The 19,810-nt window shown below is 33.8% G+C and overlaps 1 pseudogene; it reads left to right on the top strand.

Moving 5' to 3' along the window:
- The first annotated feature begins 1,218 nt into the window (after positions 1-1,218).
- Positions 1,219-19,810, top strand: part of LOC107019437 — a 101,447-nt pseudogene continuing 82,855 nt past the window's right edge.

The following is a 19,810-nucleotide window of genomic DNA, read 5'->3' as shown; positions in this document are numbered from 1 at the left end:
TTTCTGAAGTTCAACTACATATTTGAGACTTTTTCTCTTTAATAAATGACTTCTTTAAAAAAATAATCTCTTACACATTTACGTACCCAACATTCTAAAGATCCATTTCAAGCAAGTCGATAATCATATGATAAATGTCTTACTACGATCTAAATTATTTTAGTTATTACAAACATTAGACAATAGCTTATTATGTTGTATCTAAAATTGAGAAATATATGAGCAGACATTATAGACAATCTAATATATCCGGAAGGATAATTTCTCACGGGTTATATTATGAACAAAGTTCACATAAGGAAAAATTGGTAATTTTTTTGCTTATATCAAAAAAATAAATAAGAAAATAAGAATATAAATAGAAATATAATGACTCGTAAATATATACTCTCATCAGTTTCATGACATCAAACACTGAAGAAGAATCCTTGAAAGTTAACAACTCATATCGGTTAAAACAGAATAGCTAATAGAGATAGAGCCTCCCTTGATATTTGATCCGAATATCGTAAGGTACATCACGAAAATAATACCCAGGAAGAACATACTTTTGAAAGTTATGTACTCCATTTAGGAAGTTGAGTAATCATAAATTCTCTATCCATCATGAAATTAATCAATGTTAATTATAAAATTATTTCCTAAGGTCCGTGATTCACAAATTAGGATTGTGATTGGAAAATTTTGATTCACAATTTTTTGTTTGCTTTACTGTACTTGCATTTGCAAGAAAAGATTGGCTATCAATTGTGTAAATGCTTCAAGAATTAGGACCAAAATTTAGATTTTCCCATTAGTCACTTGACCGTGTAAAGATTTCTACACCGTCAACGGATATTAGTTAAACTTATATTTTTGTCCACACTTCAAGTAAGATGACAATCTTGGAAATGTTATCCTGTATTTAAAGGATAAAATGATGCATTTATGCCATTTTATAACTCTTCTCTGAAAAAGATAACAATCTTTGAATTATTATCTTGTATTTAAATGCTAAAATGATGCATTTATCCTATTTTATAACTCTTCTCTGAAACAAGTTTGAAATTTAAAAATAATAATAATTTTTTTTGATTCTCACTCAAAGTTGGAATAGAAAATCTAATTTCTGTCTTAATAATGTGTAACTACCTCTCTCTCTCTTTTTAGTGTTTATTTTCTTGAGAATTGTATCCTTCCTTGGTTTCTTTGGTGTCGGATTAGAGGACTTTGAATCGGATGAATAAGACCTTCTTTTACAATTTCTTTCCATCTAAAGTTGAAGAAGAATCTTGCAAAGTTAACAACCCACAACATCCAGTGACTCGAGAACTAGAGAACTAGTGGAGATAAATGACTTATACCCTGCCCCAAAAAACAATCTGCAAAATCCATGACAGATTAAGAAATATATTACCCATGGTGAGATCATTGTAGGAACGCTAATGATTCCTATTTTTGAGATGTTCAAGTACATCCTTTGATATTGGACTTTCGACATGGCCAAAAGTTTGGAGAATGGATAGAATGTGTGTTGAAATATGGGTTGTAGCTGAGGGGAATGTCCCTAAGAAGTATGAACGAGGAAGTGTTTGGTTAAGGAAGGTGTACAATGATGATTTCTCTTTAGTGCAATGAATTGTTCAAGGACCGCGTAGTGGGTGAAGGTAATGAAATTGGGCTTTATTAGGATCCTAGATCTTCCAAATTAGTGTTCAAATTGCTTTCTCAGGTTGGTTCTTAGTGGAAAGGTCCATTAATTTAGGACCAGAAACAACATACTGTCATAGTCTTTGGTTTAGTATTACTCTTTCATATTATTGTATTAGTTGAATACAAAATTATGAATTTGGAATTCTTGAAGTTTCCAATTCACTCTACACAATTCCCTTTTTGTACTTGTGTTTTCATTCACTATTGTTATAGTGTTCTTTTAAGTTTGTGTAATAGTTTAGATAGTTATTGTTTTTTGTCAACCTATACATGAGCTTAATGTGAGAAATAAGTTGATAAACTCACACTTGGAAATTTGAACCTTACATGACCTAATTAAGGACCCCATTTTGCGCACAAACTCAATGGTAGAAGCTTACCACTTAATCATCAGAGATGAATCTTTAAGTTGATGGATTTCGTTGGAAAGAGTGAAGTAAATAACATATCTATAGAAAGTAGGAGTACAATGTATTAGGGCATTATGAATAATGGAATGTGATTTCTAAATTGAACATAGACAGTTAACTTAAGACATAACTGATTATGTAACATAAGACTAAATTGACTGAAAGCTTTTGCATTAGCACAAGAATAATGTTACATTCTTCAAGTCTCTATTTTCATTTTCTGGATAATCGATATTGCTCGCGTCTCAACTCTTTTGGAAAATCCTAGCTAATAACCAAAGCGAAAGAAGGTTAGAAGAAGATAGGAAACTTCAACCTTTGAAATGTCAGAAGAGCAAAGTAAATATCAATAATAGTAGAGTCACTACCTTAAATAAGGGAACCAAAGCTTAACTCTCGTGATAACTCAAGTTGTTTGATCTTGAAAGGTCTTAAAGCAAGCACATTCTTTCTTAGTCCATACCTTTTCTGCATTTTTACTTAGACTTGACTATATCATTGATCGTCTTCACACTTTGATTTTGCTGATCTGAATTTATATTGTAATTGAATTCTAGCAACCAAGTGTTTGGCATTAGTCAATGTAGTTCTTCACTGTTCATCTAACAGAATATGCGCAGTAACATCAAAGAGACTATCCATTTTGTTGTTTCCTTGTCTAGTAACTGCAATAAAAGTATTTAATCAAAATTGTATATTTATTATATGCATTTTGTGAGTAATTATGACTATTCTCAATCCATTGTAAACTTGATAAAGAATCGCAGATTGGGTGCTGGTGATGAAATTGAGCTATATTGGCATCCTTGTTCATTATCAATGTTTACTTTTCAAGGTTCATTAATCAAGAATTAGGCCCTTATTTTTTCATTCGTATTTGTTATTGGAATACTTGGATTCTCAATTTTTTGTCTGCTTTTCTGTACCTGTATTAGCAAGAAAAGTTTGGCTGATAGTTTTGTAAATGATTCAAGAATTAGGACGCATAAGTTAAATATATGGAGTATGAATATATGATATTTTTGCGGATATTCATATTTTGTCTTCTTAATATGCTTTTTTTTATTGGCAGTAAGAGTTTAGAAAAGATTTCTTGTACAATCTGTTATTCGATGACTAAGAGATGAACGTCTATACAATTTAATTCATCCGTTCGCTCCCTATGAAAGGTTTACTCTCTCAATGAATGGTTATGCAATATTGAATGTCATGCTTGAATAGCTAAGAATTGAATTAGAATGAACAGAGAACTGATATTTTGAGATGGTAGTACAGTTTTGAGTGTCTTGTAATAACTCGTGCTATTTGATCACAGTTTTTCTAAAAATATCTTGTACTATCGTTCTTGAAAGGTCTTACAGCAAGCACATTCGTATACTTCTTTTGATTGAATCTTTTCTGCATTTTTACTTGATTTTGTTGTCATCATCGATCGTCATTAGTCATTGTAGTTCACCTAACAGAATATGTACAGTAAAATCAAAGAGGCGGTGTCCATTTTGCTGTTTACGGGCTAGTGAATACAATAAATGCAGCAAGCAGATTCTATGGAGATTGTGATTAGATCTAAAGTTTTCACAGAAGGCAAAGTTTTAATGGTTCCCGAAGTTGATATAATATCATAAAATTCCTGAAAATAAGGATCCCCTTTCACGCACAAACTCACATGTTGAAGATTACCCCAAGCTTGTCTACTCGCACCATATCTATAACATATTCCTTAATCATCAGGACTGAATATGTAAGTTGATGGCTACCGTACTGTGTTATTGACTTTAATGAAGAAAAATTGTTTGGGATCTCCATAATATTTCTATTCCTTGTGCACAGGAAAAGATTCCTCTAGGTCTTCCAAACAGAAAAGTTGAGCTAATATAGTATTCTTATATTCTCTAACTTTGTGTCATGTTATAACAAGGTTAGTTCATCTACAAAATAATTATCAATTCCTATATGTCGTAGCTTTGTAAATCTCCAAATACTAGGTGATAGTACATTTTTTATGTTATTCACCCTAGAAATTTTCAACAAGTCTAGTGTTACAAATTTTGTTTCACTAGGTTTCTTCGGTAATCCATTTATCCTCTAAGTTGCAAACAAAAAAGAATACCTTCCTGGTAAGTGTTCCAACACGTGCCATAAGAAGGAACAATTTTTAATTCTTCAAAGACTTCTCTAACGGGGACAAAAAATTAAGACCACTACATTTAGGGTACACCTTGTGTAATTTTATGAAGTTCGATAGAGTATTGGAACCTTTTCTCTTTATTGAATGACCCTTTTTAAAACAAACAACAATCCCTACATGTTTATGTATTGATGTGCCGCATGTTATAAAATCTCATTCCAGGATACCAATATAAACAATTAAAAGAGTTAATAATTTTCATGAGACAGTTAAGGGGTGTTTTTTTATGTAGAAAAGGGGCAAGGTGGTTAGAAAAGTTTGTTCGAAGAGAGGTAAAAAGAATTTTTGGAGATCCCTAGCTTCTCAAATGTCTAGGAAGGTTGTGATCTACTTAATAGTAGGTTATGTATTTTAAAACTGTCATAATCCAAAAATGGATAATAATTCACTCAATTCAAGCATTTCATCAATTAATCAATAAGGGCACAATAAGGAGATTCACATCATCATGTTCTTCACATAGTCTTTTTCATTACAACCCCTTTTTATCCATTAAGATATATCAAGTGGACAATTAAACCCTTCACCTCATCCCCATTACTCACAAAACACAAGAAACGACGAAAGCATACAAATTAATACAAGGTTTGGGAGATCATATTGCTTTAAATAAATCAAACATCAATCCGTTAGTTGAGTCTTCCACTTATGAATCAGCTCCAAAGCCCCATAATCTATATACAAGCAAGTACTCACAATCACTTTTCGAAAAAAACAATCCCACATCAATTCCATTAAATAATTGGTCAATCAACGCAAAAGACACTTCTAAAAGTAAGGTTTGAATTCGAAATTTAATACTTCAATACATTACTCAAGGCTTTAGGAATTCATTAGCGAATCAAATTTTGAAAAATGGCTTAAAATCAACATTTACTATGTTCTTGGGTTCTAGAAGATAACCCAAAATTTCTCATTTCAAAAGCTTGTTTTGAACATGTAAATACATTAAGAATAATGGATAACTTAAAATTTAGAATTAATAATCATTGCTCAAAAGTTTTTCCTCAAAAATCTGGTCCAAATCTCCACCGCAAAGGTCCCAAAACTCAAAATGGTGAAATGGGGGCTTAAACATCGAAATGGAAGGCCAAAAACCCTCCCAGGTGTCGCAAAAGCGACATGGGGTTAGCTTATGCAAAACCCGCTAAAAAATTACTCTCACAAAAGTGAATGCCTCTTCTCTTTTGGAAAGATTTCTTAAGTAAAGAGGCACTCGCTTCTGCGAAAGTTTCTTAAGCGACATGCCTTCACAAAAGCGAGGCGTATAGACACCAGCAACTTAGCCAAATCTCAAAATATTGAAAGGACCCTCGAGATTCATTCGGAACCCCATACACACAAATCCAAATATTCAAGTCAATTATACTCAATGTTCCACACTCAATGGACATGTCAAAAAACGAATCCAAGGTTCCATGATCTGACCTCTATGAAAATCAGAATAAACCTACTAGGGCCTAAAAAGGCTAAAAAAAGCTTGGAACCTCTCAAAATTAACCAAAACCTCACATACACTTGAAATCATCTTCTGAATCCATTGGAACTCTCGAAATTATGATCCGAGCATCAATCCCTGAATGTTGACCAAAGTCAACTCAAAGGCTAAAATGAATAAATTCACGACTTAGGGCCTCAAGTACTCTAAAGACTCGGAAATTGAATTTGACAGCTCTCTCAGCTCAGATTCCACATTTTGGGATTGATCAAATCGATTGAATTCCATATCATAACTCAAAACTTCTTAAGTCTCTAACAACAACTGTCTAACAACTGAGCCTTAAAACTCACAAACTTACCAAATTCATAACTTTTACTTCCAAGTTCAAAATCAACTTTTCAAACTCATTCATAAAAAACTCGGGGTTGATATCAATAGTGGTAAAATAGTCAATTCACAAAATATTCCAAAAATTTGTGACCTCATCATTACATTATACATCACTAAATTCATGCTCGTCCTCAAACATAAAGCAAAAATAATTTTCGGAGCTTCAAAAAAGATGAGGATATTTGGCACTCACATCTGACTATGTCTCCCAAGTTGCCTCATTGACTGAACAATGCCTCTACTTTAACTTTACTGAAGCAATCTTTGTGGTCCTAAGCTTCCAGAACTTCCTATCCTCGATGTATAGTGGCTTCTATTTAAAAAATAAGTCTCGACTCAACTTAATTGAATCAAGAGAAAGTACATGGGACTCATCCAACACTTACTTTCGAAGAATGGAAACATGAAACACATGATACAAAATTGACAAGCTAGGTGGCAAGGTCAACTTATATTCCACCTCTACCATATGACTCAAAATATCAAAGGGTCCAATAAACTTAGGGTTAAGCTTGTCCTTCCTTTAGAACCTCATGATACTATTCATGGGTAACACTCAAAGACAAACATGATCACCCCCTATGAACACTAGGGCTCAGACTCTTCTGTTGGCTATGGTCTATCAGATTCTACCTTGGATTATAAGAACCTTTTCCATAGAGTCTCTTAGAAAATTTGTATCTAATTAATCTATCTCAGCTAAATTAAACTATCCAATTAGAGATCTACACTTTCTGTCATAAAATGCCTCAAAAGGGGCCATCTTAGTACTTGAATGATTACTATTATTATAGGCAAACTCTTCTAAGGAAAAAGGTGTATCCCATCTTGCACCAAAATCAATCATACAAGCTTGGAGCATGTACCCAACACCTGAATCTTCTTCTCGAACTGGCCACCTTTATGAAGATAAGAAGTTGTACTCAAATCTTATCAAGTACCCAAATAATGTTGAAATGCCTTAAATATGAGGTGAAAAAAAACCTCAATAGAGGCAATAAAAACTGAGACTCCATGTAGTCATATAATATGAATTCTATAAAGATCAGGTAACCTCTTTACTATATACTTCACCAAAACCGGGATGAAATGGGCGGACTTGGTCAATCTATCAACAACAAACAAAATAGAGTCATAACCACCCACGATGGTAGATAGTGAAACAACAAAGTCCATACTGATCCATTCCCACTTCCATGTAGGAACATGAATTATCTAAGATATACCTTGAGGCTGCTGGTGCTCACATTTGACCTATTTATAGGTCCAAAAAACTCAAAATAAAATTATCAATATGCCTTTCATAACACATCACTAATAGTGTTGTCTGAGGTCACAATTCATCTTTGTCGGGCCTAGATGGATGGAATATCAGGAACAATGGGACTCCTCAAGAATCAATCTAATCAAATCTTCCACCTTGGGCATAAAAACTCTAACCCCAATAATAAAGAGATCATTAGAATAAAGGACAACCTCTTTGGATTCCCCTCTCATCACCTTGTCTCAAATGAGACATAATTTCTGCTCATCAAATTGGTGCTCAAAAATTTGCTCAACCAAGGAAGAATGAGCCTCAAATAAAGAAATCAAATCATTCGTCTCCTCAAATATCCAAAACAATATGAGACTGTTGGCTAACCTCTGGATATATCTATCCAATGGTCTCTCCTCTACACGAATTGAGGCAAGACTTACCATGTTCGAAGTCTTCCTACTCAAAGCATCAACCACCACATTGGCCTTCCCTGTATGATATAATATAGTTATTTCATAGTACTTCAGTAGCTCATGCAATCATCGATGTCTTAAGTTCATATCTCTCTGCCTAATAATATACAGACGCTCCGGTGATCCATTAGAACTCACAATGAACTCCAAACAAATAGTGTCATCATAGCTTAAGCACAAATATTGCTGCTTCCAACTCTAAATCATTGGTAGGGTAGTTGTTCTCGTGGTTTTTGAACTGCCTATAAGCATAGGCAATCACCTTACCCTTCCGTATCAGAACACCACCTAACCCAACTCCAGAAGCATCATAATAAATAGTAAAGTCTAAACCTTACTCTAGTAAAGTCAAAACATGAGTCAAAATCATCAAGGTCTTGATATTTTGAAAGCTCCCCTAACACTCATCAAATCTGTAACACACTTGATTTGAAGGAAAGAAAATTTTATATTTTCTTAGGTGGAGTCAATACCGACCGACCCTAGTGATAGATCGTAGGTTCTGTTACGGGGCGTCAGTGGGAACCATAGGTGGTAGAGTGAGATAATTTTCAATTTTTCAAGTTACAATATTCTTTTTACAATTGACCAGGGTGGCCCATCATTCCTTGAATGAGCCATCAATAGGTCTCGAGGTGAGTCCCACATTTAAAATTTTTTTGAGGGTCTAAGTTGTGAATGATGGATGACATGCACAGGATGTAGGGAGACCAATGGACCAATATATGGGTCCCGTGGTTAGGGATCCAAAAATTTATTTTGTGAACCCCCACCTACGGTTGACTAGGATGGTCTGTAGTAGGACCTATAAATCATCGATCTAACCGTAGGTGGTGGTCGACAATTATTTTAAGAACATTTTGATGTTTTCCCTAATTAATCAATGCCTAGTTTTGATCCTGATCCTAGACCCTATATAAGTCATTTAAGCCTAAAATAAAGTATTTTATATCGTTCTGTAAAATTCCCAATATCCCTCAAAGTTCATCCCTAAATATTTCTCTCTAAGGCTTCAAGAAGATGTCTAGGGTTTCTATATCAAGTCCCCCAATTCACCATTAATTTTAGGATTTTTACATCAAGGTATTATAGTATTCACGTATAGAGTTCTTTCATCCACAGGGTTCCTAAATTCTCCAATTTTTACAAGTTCATTAGAGTATTCTTCCATCTCATGGGTTCCTTTCAATTATGATTCGATTGATTACTGTATGTCTTTTTTGGCATGAATAAAAGAAATCACATGATTTTAAATTTAATTCACTTTGATCATATGATGAAACTTTTGAACTAAGAAAGATAAATTTATGAAGATATATATGATCCTCTATGACGTTGATGAAAATGATTTATGGTTGATTTAAGAGTGAAGCATCTATGTTATTGTGAAGAAATTTTCTCACATAAAGGATTCATGAGGTTGAAAGATTTCCTCAACTAAGGTCAATTAATATAAGGAGCTATTCTAATGAATTATAGCTTGGATTGACTACTTGAGTTTCCCTTCCATGGATAATACGATAATTTAAGATTAATGATTATTCTTTGGGATTTATTCTTAGCACTGAGAGAAAATCGATATGGAATGTCTCACTTATCTTGGGGCCCGGTTTCTAGTAGAAATATCCCTATCTTATAAATCATATGTTTTTCCTAGATAGACATTAGCTAATGGGTCCACTTAAGCTAGAAGTCTATGTTTCTTAATTAGTAAGTAAGGAAATCTCTTTTCGGTGTGATATAGACACTAGATTCCATGTTATAGCTCACATGGTCTATGTCAGATAATGACAAACTTCCCTCAATAATGAACCAAAGTCACTTCTAGAAGTATCTCAAATATGTTTTAAAGATTTTTAGCTTGCATTGACCATGATTTTGACTCATGTTTAAAAACATATATTTTTATGATTTAGCTTGATCATTGCATGTCATGTAAAGTCCTTTTAGCATGATTTCGTAACTCTTATGCATTCATATCATAATTGATACATTCAAACTACTAACACATTCTCTTGCCTACAATGGTGTACTAATGTAGAGTCCAATGCTCCTACCTCCCAGAGCCGTGACTAGTGGTTCTGTTTAGACTATGAAGATTCGTTAGTCCTTATATTCTAAGGACCGAGACTCTTTGATTGATTTCAAGTCTTCTCATTTAGATTTTTTGTATGATATATAGGTTGCACCCGAATTACTCATATGATGGAATAAATGGCTTCGAGACTTATGTATTTTTTTAGACTCTTTATGATATAAATTGTCTTTTCAAATCCTTAAGATTTTATTATCTTGTATATCTATGATAAGTGGCTTGTATAGGGTCTCTCGTGATCCTATACACCATATTACGACTAGTGTGTATGTTGGTTCGTGACAAACTTGGTATATGAGTATAATGTTTAGAAAGGTTCTACATAGTCTCTTAGCTACAACGAGTAGAGTCTTGTTAATAAGTGTGAAGCTACAATATGCTTAGGAATTTTCACTTTTTTCATTACATTAAAGTTGTTGATAGAGCATACATCTATATGTCCTTCTCTTAATAACTATACAATGTTTTTCAAGATATGGCACCTCAAAGAGTATATGTTAGGAGGAATGTGAATCAGAATGTGGAACGATGATCTCTTAAAGCTCCTTAAATTTTGGCCAACCCTTTGGCCGAACAAGTGGATAATGCAAAATTTAGGGCTTCTTTTCAAGTGTTAACCCAAGCCATGACGGCTCAATACAATAGGGAGGTTGTGGTCCTTGTGAACCCAAATGTGGGTATGACAACATCTAAAGTAAGGAACTTCACCCGAATAAATCCTTTGAGATACATTTTTCCAAGGTTGAGGAAGATCCTCAAGATTTCATTGCTGAGGTGTAAAAGGTGTTGATGATAATGGGAGTGAAACTAGTGGAAAAGGTATAATTAGCCACTTTATAACTTAAAGTTGTCACTCTAGTTTGGTTTAACCAATGGGAAGAAGAGAAGGTGGTTATGTGGGTCCTCTTTATTTAGAAAAGTTTAAGTTTGCTTTCGTTTATAGGTTCTTTCCACTTGATATAGGGGAGACAAAGTTACTTAATTAATCAACCTTTGTCAAGGAAACATGAGTGTGAAGAAACATGCTTTGAAGTTCAAACAATTGTCTAGGTATGCTCCTACTATGCTTGATGATCCTAGGGTAAGGATGTGTAAGTTTGTTTGGGTAGTGTCTTATGGTAGTATATTAATTTTATACATCCATGATCATCAATTATATGGACATTTCTCACCTAATGGTGCATGCTCCACAAATAGAAGAGGAGGAACTTATGGAATGATCTAGGGTGACAAAGATGACAATGACTATTGATGGTGGCTTTTCACATTCAAGGTTCAATGGACATGGTAATTCTATATTTGAAAAATATTTTCTGGTAAATTTCTCTCCATGATTCAAAAAATATAGGGTGTATAACCCTAAACCTCAAGGAGGAAATGGTGGTGAATTTTTATCATCTACTTGTGCTAATGTGGAAGGAAGCATGAGGTAAATGCTTAGCTGATACAGATAATTGCTTTATTGTGGTAAGATTGATCATAAGATAAGGGATTGTACTTCACTTACAAATAAGGGAAGATGATTTAAGCAATATCCACCTAGTGGTTTGGGGATGCAAAGCAAAATCGATTATATGCACTTCAAATTCGTCCTGAGCAAGAGGGTCCTACTAATTTGGTTATTGATATATTGTTGATACCGGTGCTACCTTGTCTTTTGTGACACCATATGTGTGTATGAGTTTTTATATTCTTCCACATGTGTTGTTAGACCCTTTTTCTAACTCTACTCCTATTTTTTAATCTATTGTGGCTAAGATGGTCTATAAAAATTGTCCCATTTCCTTATCCCATAGAGTCCCCCATGCTGATCTTGTAGAGATTTATATGTTAGATTTTGATGGTATTTTTTGTATGGATTGGAAACAGTCATGTTATTCTTTTATTGATTGTAGAACCCAATAGTCAAGTTTCAGTTTTCAAGTGAACCCATCCTAAGTGGAGTGGGTTAATTCTATGCCTAAAAGTTAGTTTGTTTCTTGTCTCAAAGCTAGAAAGATAATTTTTAACGGTTAGATATACCATCTAATTAGGGTGCAGGATATGGATTCTGAGACCGCTACTTGAGTTTTCCCCGTCGTTAATGAGTTTAGTGTTTCTCGATGATCTACTGGTGTTCCTCGAGAAAGGGGATAAACGTCAGTCACTATTTACTAACTCCTATATACACAAGCTATTCCTATTCTACCTTACCAAATGGATCTGGAAGAACTTAAAGAATTGAAGGATAAATAGAAAGACTTGTTGGATAAGGGCTTTATCTGACGGAATATCTGACCATAGGGTGCTCCAGTTTTTTAGTTAGAAAGAAGATAATTTACTTCATATGTGTATCGACTACCGTAAGTTGAACAACGTTACAAGTACGAACAAATATCCTCTTCCAAGTACAGATGATTTGTTTGAGCGATTACAGAAAGCAAGTTATTTCTGTAAGATTGACCTCCGGTTGGGTTATCACCAATTGAGAGTGAAGGAAGATGACATTCTAAAAATCAATATTTCAAACTCGGTATTGTCATTATGGTTTGTAAGTGATGTCATTATGGCTTAACTAATGTTCTAGCCGCATTTATGATTTTAATTAATAGGATGTTTAGGCTATACCATGACATGTTTGTGATTGTGTTCATTTGTGATATCTTAATATAGACATAGAGTGAGGACGAGCATACTGATAATTTGAGAAATATGTTACAAGTTCTCAAGGATCAACAACTCTTTGCATAGTTTAGTAAGTAAAAGTTTTGGTCAATATCCGTGGATGTTTTTGGTCACATTGTTTCTAAAACTGGTATTGAGGTAGATCCTTAGAAGACGGATGTTGTTAAGACTTGGCCTAGACTTCTATTCGCGTTTGGATAATAAACTTTATTGTGTTTGCATGGTTACTATAGAAAGTTTGTTGAAGAGTTTTCTTCGGTTGCTTCTTCATTGAAGAAATTGATCCAAAATAAAGTCAAATTCTTATGGTCGGAGGCTTGTGAAAATAGTTCCAGGAACCGAAGGATAACTTACTTCTGCTTCAATGTTAACATTATTAGAAGGTTGTGATAGGTTTATTATTTATTGTGATGATTCAAGAATTAGGTTAGGATGTGTCCATATGCGAGATGGGTGTCACATCAGGGAATACCCACTAGAAGTAACCGACGTCGTCGTCCTCTTTGAGGACTAAGAGTCTCTTCGCTTACATCATTAAATTCATAGGTCAAAATTATTGGAAATTTAAAATTTTTACTACTTCTACATGGAGGTTTACATAGACCTCTACATACACATAGTATAGTTATATCGAGTATACATAGACCCTTCGTATATGAAGATTACTTAGTCTTCTACTTTTATTGCACATAGATATAGAATATAACATAGTATCAAATAGTTGTCTTATCTCATAACCATCTAAAAAGAGTATAACAATTTGGGCCTAGCCCATACATCAATACAATAACACCACATATAGGTCGTACAATGTTTAATATTCAAATGAAAAGGATCGAAACATAAGAATCTTAAAAACAAAATCAACATTATAGGATTGATAGTGGCATTTCCCTCGAAAAGTGAGGACCTACCTAACTTGGATGGTTAAGAATTCCAAGTCTTCTTCAAAGTCGTCTCAAAAATCCCTTTAATGACCGGAACCTAAATTGTTAGGGAAAGTAAGAAATGGGGTTAGTACACCACTTGTACTAAGTTTGAGACCATATGTTTAGGTAATATTAAATCATGCTAAAAAGGACATTTCATTTAAAACACGCTACTTTACATTTAGAAAGCCTTATGCACATTCATGAAGACCATACCAATCAATAAGACATACTTCTAAAGTCATAGATATGTACATCACAAGACTAACATTACACAACATAGTCAATTCAAAAATCGTATCAACATAATTGAATATATAATCAATACCACTCTATCATCAAGTTATAACGTCAACAAGCATGAATAAGAGTACATTTCAACATAACTAAAGCAAGACCATTACTCATGACCCTCTTTAAGTCCACCTGTACAATAACTAAGAAAACCCCCATAACCTTACTGAAACAAGAAAACCTATCAAGAACCATAACCAATGTCCAACCTCACATAACATAACATTAAGAGTACATAATATCATACCTTAGCATTGTAGACCAAATACATGTTCATAAGAGTAATTAAATCACATAGTGTCAATAACATGTAAGATATATATATTCATATCATTTACATTTATAAGCATATACATACATAAGAACATACTCGTAAGACTTCCCTTAAGGATAACTAGTGCAATGTATAGGTAGAGTCTCATACCACTACTTAGACTAAGCTAAACCTCTTAGGTCATCTTAGTTAGAGTTCATTCCTTTATTTCATTTTACATTTTTGGGAACATCTTACTTAACAAACAATAGACCACATGAGCTAATGTGGAATCCGGTGTCATGAAAACCTACACCGAAAGAAGGCGGAGTACTTGTCAAGGTAGTACCAAAACATGAACATAGCAACTATGTGGATCCACTAGCTAGTATTCCTATGGGGGCAACATAGTTCAAGAACTAGGAGACACAGTTAGGATCCTCTTTGTTCTATATGCATTGTGATCTCCAATCTCAAGAGTACAATAGTGATCCTACCTTCCCTATGTGTGAAGGGACACTCCTCACTCTAGTTCACTCGGTTCTAAGCTAGAGTCCCTTGTGAATTGTCTTTAAAATCTTTATTAATCATCATATCTTAGTGTAGATCAGGGGGTCTAACCCTTATATAAACATCATCATCATCATAGCTCAATAAGAATTGCATAAGTATTGTCCTTTCATTACAATTCATATAGGTGAGATTAGCACATTAACATTTTCATATCATGATAAGACACATTGGTAAATCATCACCATCCTTATGACATTTAAAATCTTAGCCAACACCTCACAATTCATAGTCAAGAGATATCAATTCAAAATCATACCAACCCTATCAATTCTAATACAAGACATAATTCAATACAACATCATCACTTAACAACAAGGAACGATAATTGAAGTACAGAGTTCAGATCACAAGACTTACCAATTCTTCTTCATAATCCATCATCAAGGTCTTACCATAAACCCTTAACTTAACCCAACAAGGGTATAATATCATCACATATAAATAACCAACATGGTAATAAATTCAATTGAATCACTACATCATAATTTATTACTAGTTCATAGCTTAAGACGATAGACTTTGGTAAAATCTATAACATACTTCATACCCTAAATCAATTACTCAAAAACAAGCATCATAGAACTCAAATTCCTCTTAATCCATTCATAATTGACAAAATAACATCTTCTAGTATTAATTCAACCAATGACCAATTCAATTGAACCAACATTACACAATTCATATTAAGATCATAACCTAAGGTCAAGGGGAATGAGTTATCTTCTACAAACTAGACCAATTCATCAAGATATAACATAATTCAGTTGGAATACATGTTAATATATCCATAGTATCTAAAATAAATCATAAACAAAGTAATCCATAACATCAATTTTGTATTGGATGAAAACCCAACTTTTGAAATCTATTTGATGGAACCCTTTGAGGAAAGAGGTCTCAAAGGTGAAAGGAATCCGATGCCATACTAATTTATGAATATTAATGGAGAAATTCTATCCTTTGCATCCCTTGAAACCACCTTTATCTTGGTCTACAATGCGGTTTCTTTGGGAGAGAGAAAGAAGAGAGTAGAAAGAGAGTTTTGGGCTTGGGAAAATTATGAAAGCTTAGGTTATTCTGATTAGCTTAGAGTCTTTATATGGGTTGTTAACTAACTTAATTAGACATCCATTAACACCTAATTAACTTCCTAACTAATCCAACTAATTAAATGACATAAATGAAAAACTGCAGCAAAACCAGTCCCATCACAGACTTCACCATGATCGACGGATCGTGTATCCATCAACGGGCACTGTGCACCTCCGTGCTGTACATCTGTAAATGATTTCAGAGAGTATGAAAAATGACCTTTTGGAGAAATTGTATAAGTTTACATCGATGCCCGTCTATTGACAAATGCCCCGTCAAAGGCACTCGTGTGTGCACATTGCGTTGGGCAGTCCTTTGACCCCAAAATGCTAGACTCCTCCTCAAGGGACCTTGGTTGGTCTATGGAGATTCATTCCCAGATGTTTCGAATATGAATTAATTTTAATACGTCATAGACACCCTTCAACCAATTTTCATTATTTTCCGACTCCTAAAAGCTAGTCAAATAGGCTAAGACACGCTAGTACATCATTGAACTAGTTTCTGAACGTCATTGATGTTCTTGGACATTTTGGTCTCTAGACTTCCTAAATAACTTATATTCATTAAAATAGACCTTAAAATAGTGTCTATACCTTTTGATACTCATGTTAGGCTCTAGAACACGTCTTAGATTTTGAAGTGTTAAAATGGGAAAGTTATTGCCAATGCTTCAAGGAAAGTTAAGATTCATTAAAATAAATAACCTATACATTATTTAAAACTAGTGGCAGTTGGTTTTGCCTTAATGTTTTGGAGGAAATATTTATATGTTCATCCTGTTAATGTCTTTATCGATCACAAAAGTTTGCAATATGTTTTTAAATTAAAAGATCTAAATCCTGGCCGAAGAAGGTCGATTGAGTAACTAAAGGATTATGACATGTGTGTTCTATAACCATGGAAAAACAAATGTGGTGGCAGATGTTTTTAGTCAATTATAAATGGGTAATATTTCTCATGTTGAGGAATGTAAGAAAGAGTTGGTTCATGAAGTTTAGAGAGTGGCCCTATTGGGTGTTTGGTTGGTTGATTCAACCAAAGCTGGTATAATGGTTCACAATGAGTCTGAATCGTCTTTTTTATCGAAAGTGAAAGCAAAGCAAGGACTTGACCCAGTCTTGATTGACTTGAAAGAAGCGGTGTTGAAGAATTCAGTTGAGGCTTTCTCCGAAGGGGGGAGATGGATTTCTATGATACCAATGACATTAGCGTTCTCCCAAGGTAGATGATTTGACGAGAAAATCTTATAAAAAGTCCATAGTTTTCAATTTTTTGTTCATTTAAGATCCACCAACATGTGTCGTGATTTGTGGGAGGTTTATTGGTGCAATGAGATAGAAAACGATATTTTGGAATTTGTGGCTAAATCTTCTATTTGTCAACAAGTGAAAGTTGAGCATCAAAATCCAATAGATTTGTCCGAAGCTATCAACATTCCTACCTTGAAGTTGAAAGATGTGAATATAGAATTCATTATGGGTTTATCCCATACCTGTCGACATCATGACTGATTTGGATTATTCTTGATCGAATAAAGAAATTGGCTCAATTCATTCATGTCAAGGCTTCTTTTTTAGCGGAGGACTATGACAAATTGTATATAATGGATATTGTTACGTTTCATTGAGTGTTTTATGCATTATCTCTCATTATGATATCCAATTATGTTCTCATTTTTGGAAATCTTTCCAAAAGGTCTTGGCACTCGTTTTAAGAATCGTATGGACTTTCATCATCAAATCAAAGGGAAAACAGAGTGTACTATCCAAGATTTAGAAGATATGTTGAGAGCTTATGTAATTGAATTCAAGGGTATTTAGATAGTCATTTTCATTTGATTGAGTTTGCGTATTAAGAGAGTTATCATTCAAGCATCATTGGTATGACTCCATTTTGAGGATCTATATTATAGAAGGTTTAGATATCCTATAGATTGGTTTGATGAGGGTGAAGTTTATTTGATGTCCATCCTCAGACTACACCCTAGATGTGTCTTGCACTCGAGAACCATTTCTATCCCAAAGCATCCGTTGGCCTGACTTACTTTCTCATTGGAAGACTTACCTTAGTATGATAATCTCAAAACATACCTTTAAAAAGATATAAAACTTATCCAAGATGGAAACTGAAGTCTTTAACCAACATCTGAAATGAGAATGTGAAGACAACTGAACTACATAACTGTCTATGAAGTCTCTAAAACAAAGACAGATGTCGACACAAGACCCTCGATCATCATAACAATGAAATACTGAAAAAAGAATAAAATGAGTTCTTAGAAATGCAAGGAGGCTCACCAACTGACTATGAGTGCTAAAATGGATCAACAAACGCTGGATGCTAATCCTGCTTTTTGACAACCAATTTTGACCCTCCCCGATAATAATAATTTCCGAGCTTCTTAATTGTTAAACAATTTAGCATAACTAATTTTATAAAAATCCAAATATTTTTCAAAAGTATTTTAAAGTAGTTTGGTCATTTTATATTTTTTTAAATAATAAACATATTTTATATAATTAGTATATTTTGTGAATATTCGAAAATATTATAAATTTTTTTATAGTTTTGGTAAAATATTTTGATAATTAGTTTGATTTAAATAATCATTTATATTTTTAGGTTAATTTTATTTCGTTAAGAATAATAATCTCATTAATTAACTTATGTTAATTCATCTTACTTAATTTCTAGCCAATTGCACTCATTAAATTCAATTTGGCTATGTTTGAAATTTAAATTGGCTATAATTTGGATTCGTATGGTCGAAAAAAAGTCATTTCTATCCTACTCATATGCAAGACAACTTTGGGCCTTTACCTATTTTCAGCAGCCCATACCGAGACCCATCCCAATCCCAAACATAGAAACCCAAACCCAGCTCATTCTTTTAAACCCTCATTACAACTCCCAAACTAGATGACCCTGCGTCTTTTTCTTCTTCCTCTTCCTCGATGTGATGAATCCCAGAAGCTTCAGTAGTCCAAAGTCAAAACCCAGAAACAATCTCTCAGCCCAGCAGCCCAGCAAATTGACCCGAATCGCGTCGTCCTTCCTCTTGTACAAGGACCATTGTCGAACTTTCCAAGTGTCTCGATCTTATTGCTTCCTCGTCCTTTTCTTGGAATCTGGTTGGCTCCCTTCATTTTGCAATTAAGAAATTCGTCTACGGCTGGTTGAGCCTTATCTCTTAGAGAAATTTGAATTTTGAATTTAAATTTATAAAAAAACCTCACATGTTTTCCCCTCTAAATCGGCCCTCACCCTCTTCAATATAAATCTTGTTGAAGGTTGAAGAAAAAATTTTGGAAAAAATTTGAGGAATGAAGTTACAAAATATTTCACTAATCAGTCAGGTCAATATAAACAAAATTACTAGTTACAATTTCTAAGGATGTAGACTTCAAGGGATAGAGACCTAGAATCTAGTTCTTTGCTTGAATTTTTTTCTACTTCATTTTTTCTTGGCTCAGTGAAGCTGATCGGAACCTAACTCGTGGTGAAAGACTTTTCTCAACTGTTTTTCCTGTTCGCCGCCCCAAAGAAAGGTATGCAGCATCCTCTTACTTTAAATCTTCCTTTTTCATATATACACCGCCTGTTCTATTCATTCGTTTGTTTGTTTCTACTTATCAATAATAAGGAAAGTTTCTTCTGTTATTTTATCGATTCTTAATGCATAGCTTCCAATCTCGATTCACTGTCATGTCCAATATTCGCTCGTTTAATGTCTTAGTTGATGCTTCTATTTAGTTGTTGAAGATTAAAATGTATTCATTATGTTTGGATTAAGTCTGTAATTTGTTAGTTAATAGTTTGAGCCTTCATTACCGTCGGTTTATTTCATTTTTATTTTGAGAGATCTGGACAAATTTTTGGCTTGATCAGTTTAAACTAGTTTGAGTGTTCATTTGATTCCAACTTTGAATATGTTAGTACATGGAATTGTTTTTCCTTAATGTTTATTCGTACTCTGATCGTTTTCTTTTGTCATTTTTATTTGTTGTAATAACTTCTCAGTTTTGTTAAACTTTTCGGAAGGCCTAATCTCTATT

The sequence above is a fragment of the Solanum pennellii genome, chromosome 5, assembly GCF_001406875.1.
Source record: "Solanum pennellii chromosome 5, SPENNV200".
Lineage (NCBI taxonomy): Eukaryota > Viridiplantae > Streptophyta > Magnoliopsida > Solanales > Solanaceae > Solanum > Solanum pennellii.
The sequence above is the reverse complement of the archived record's forward strand: the minus strand, read 5'-3'. Positions and strand labels throughout refer to the sequence as shown.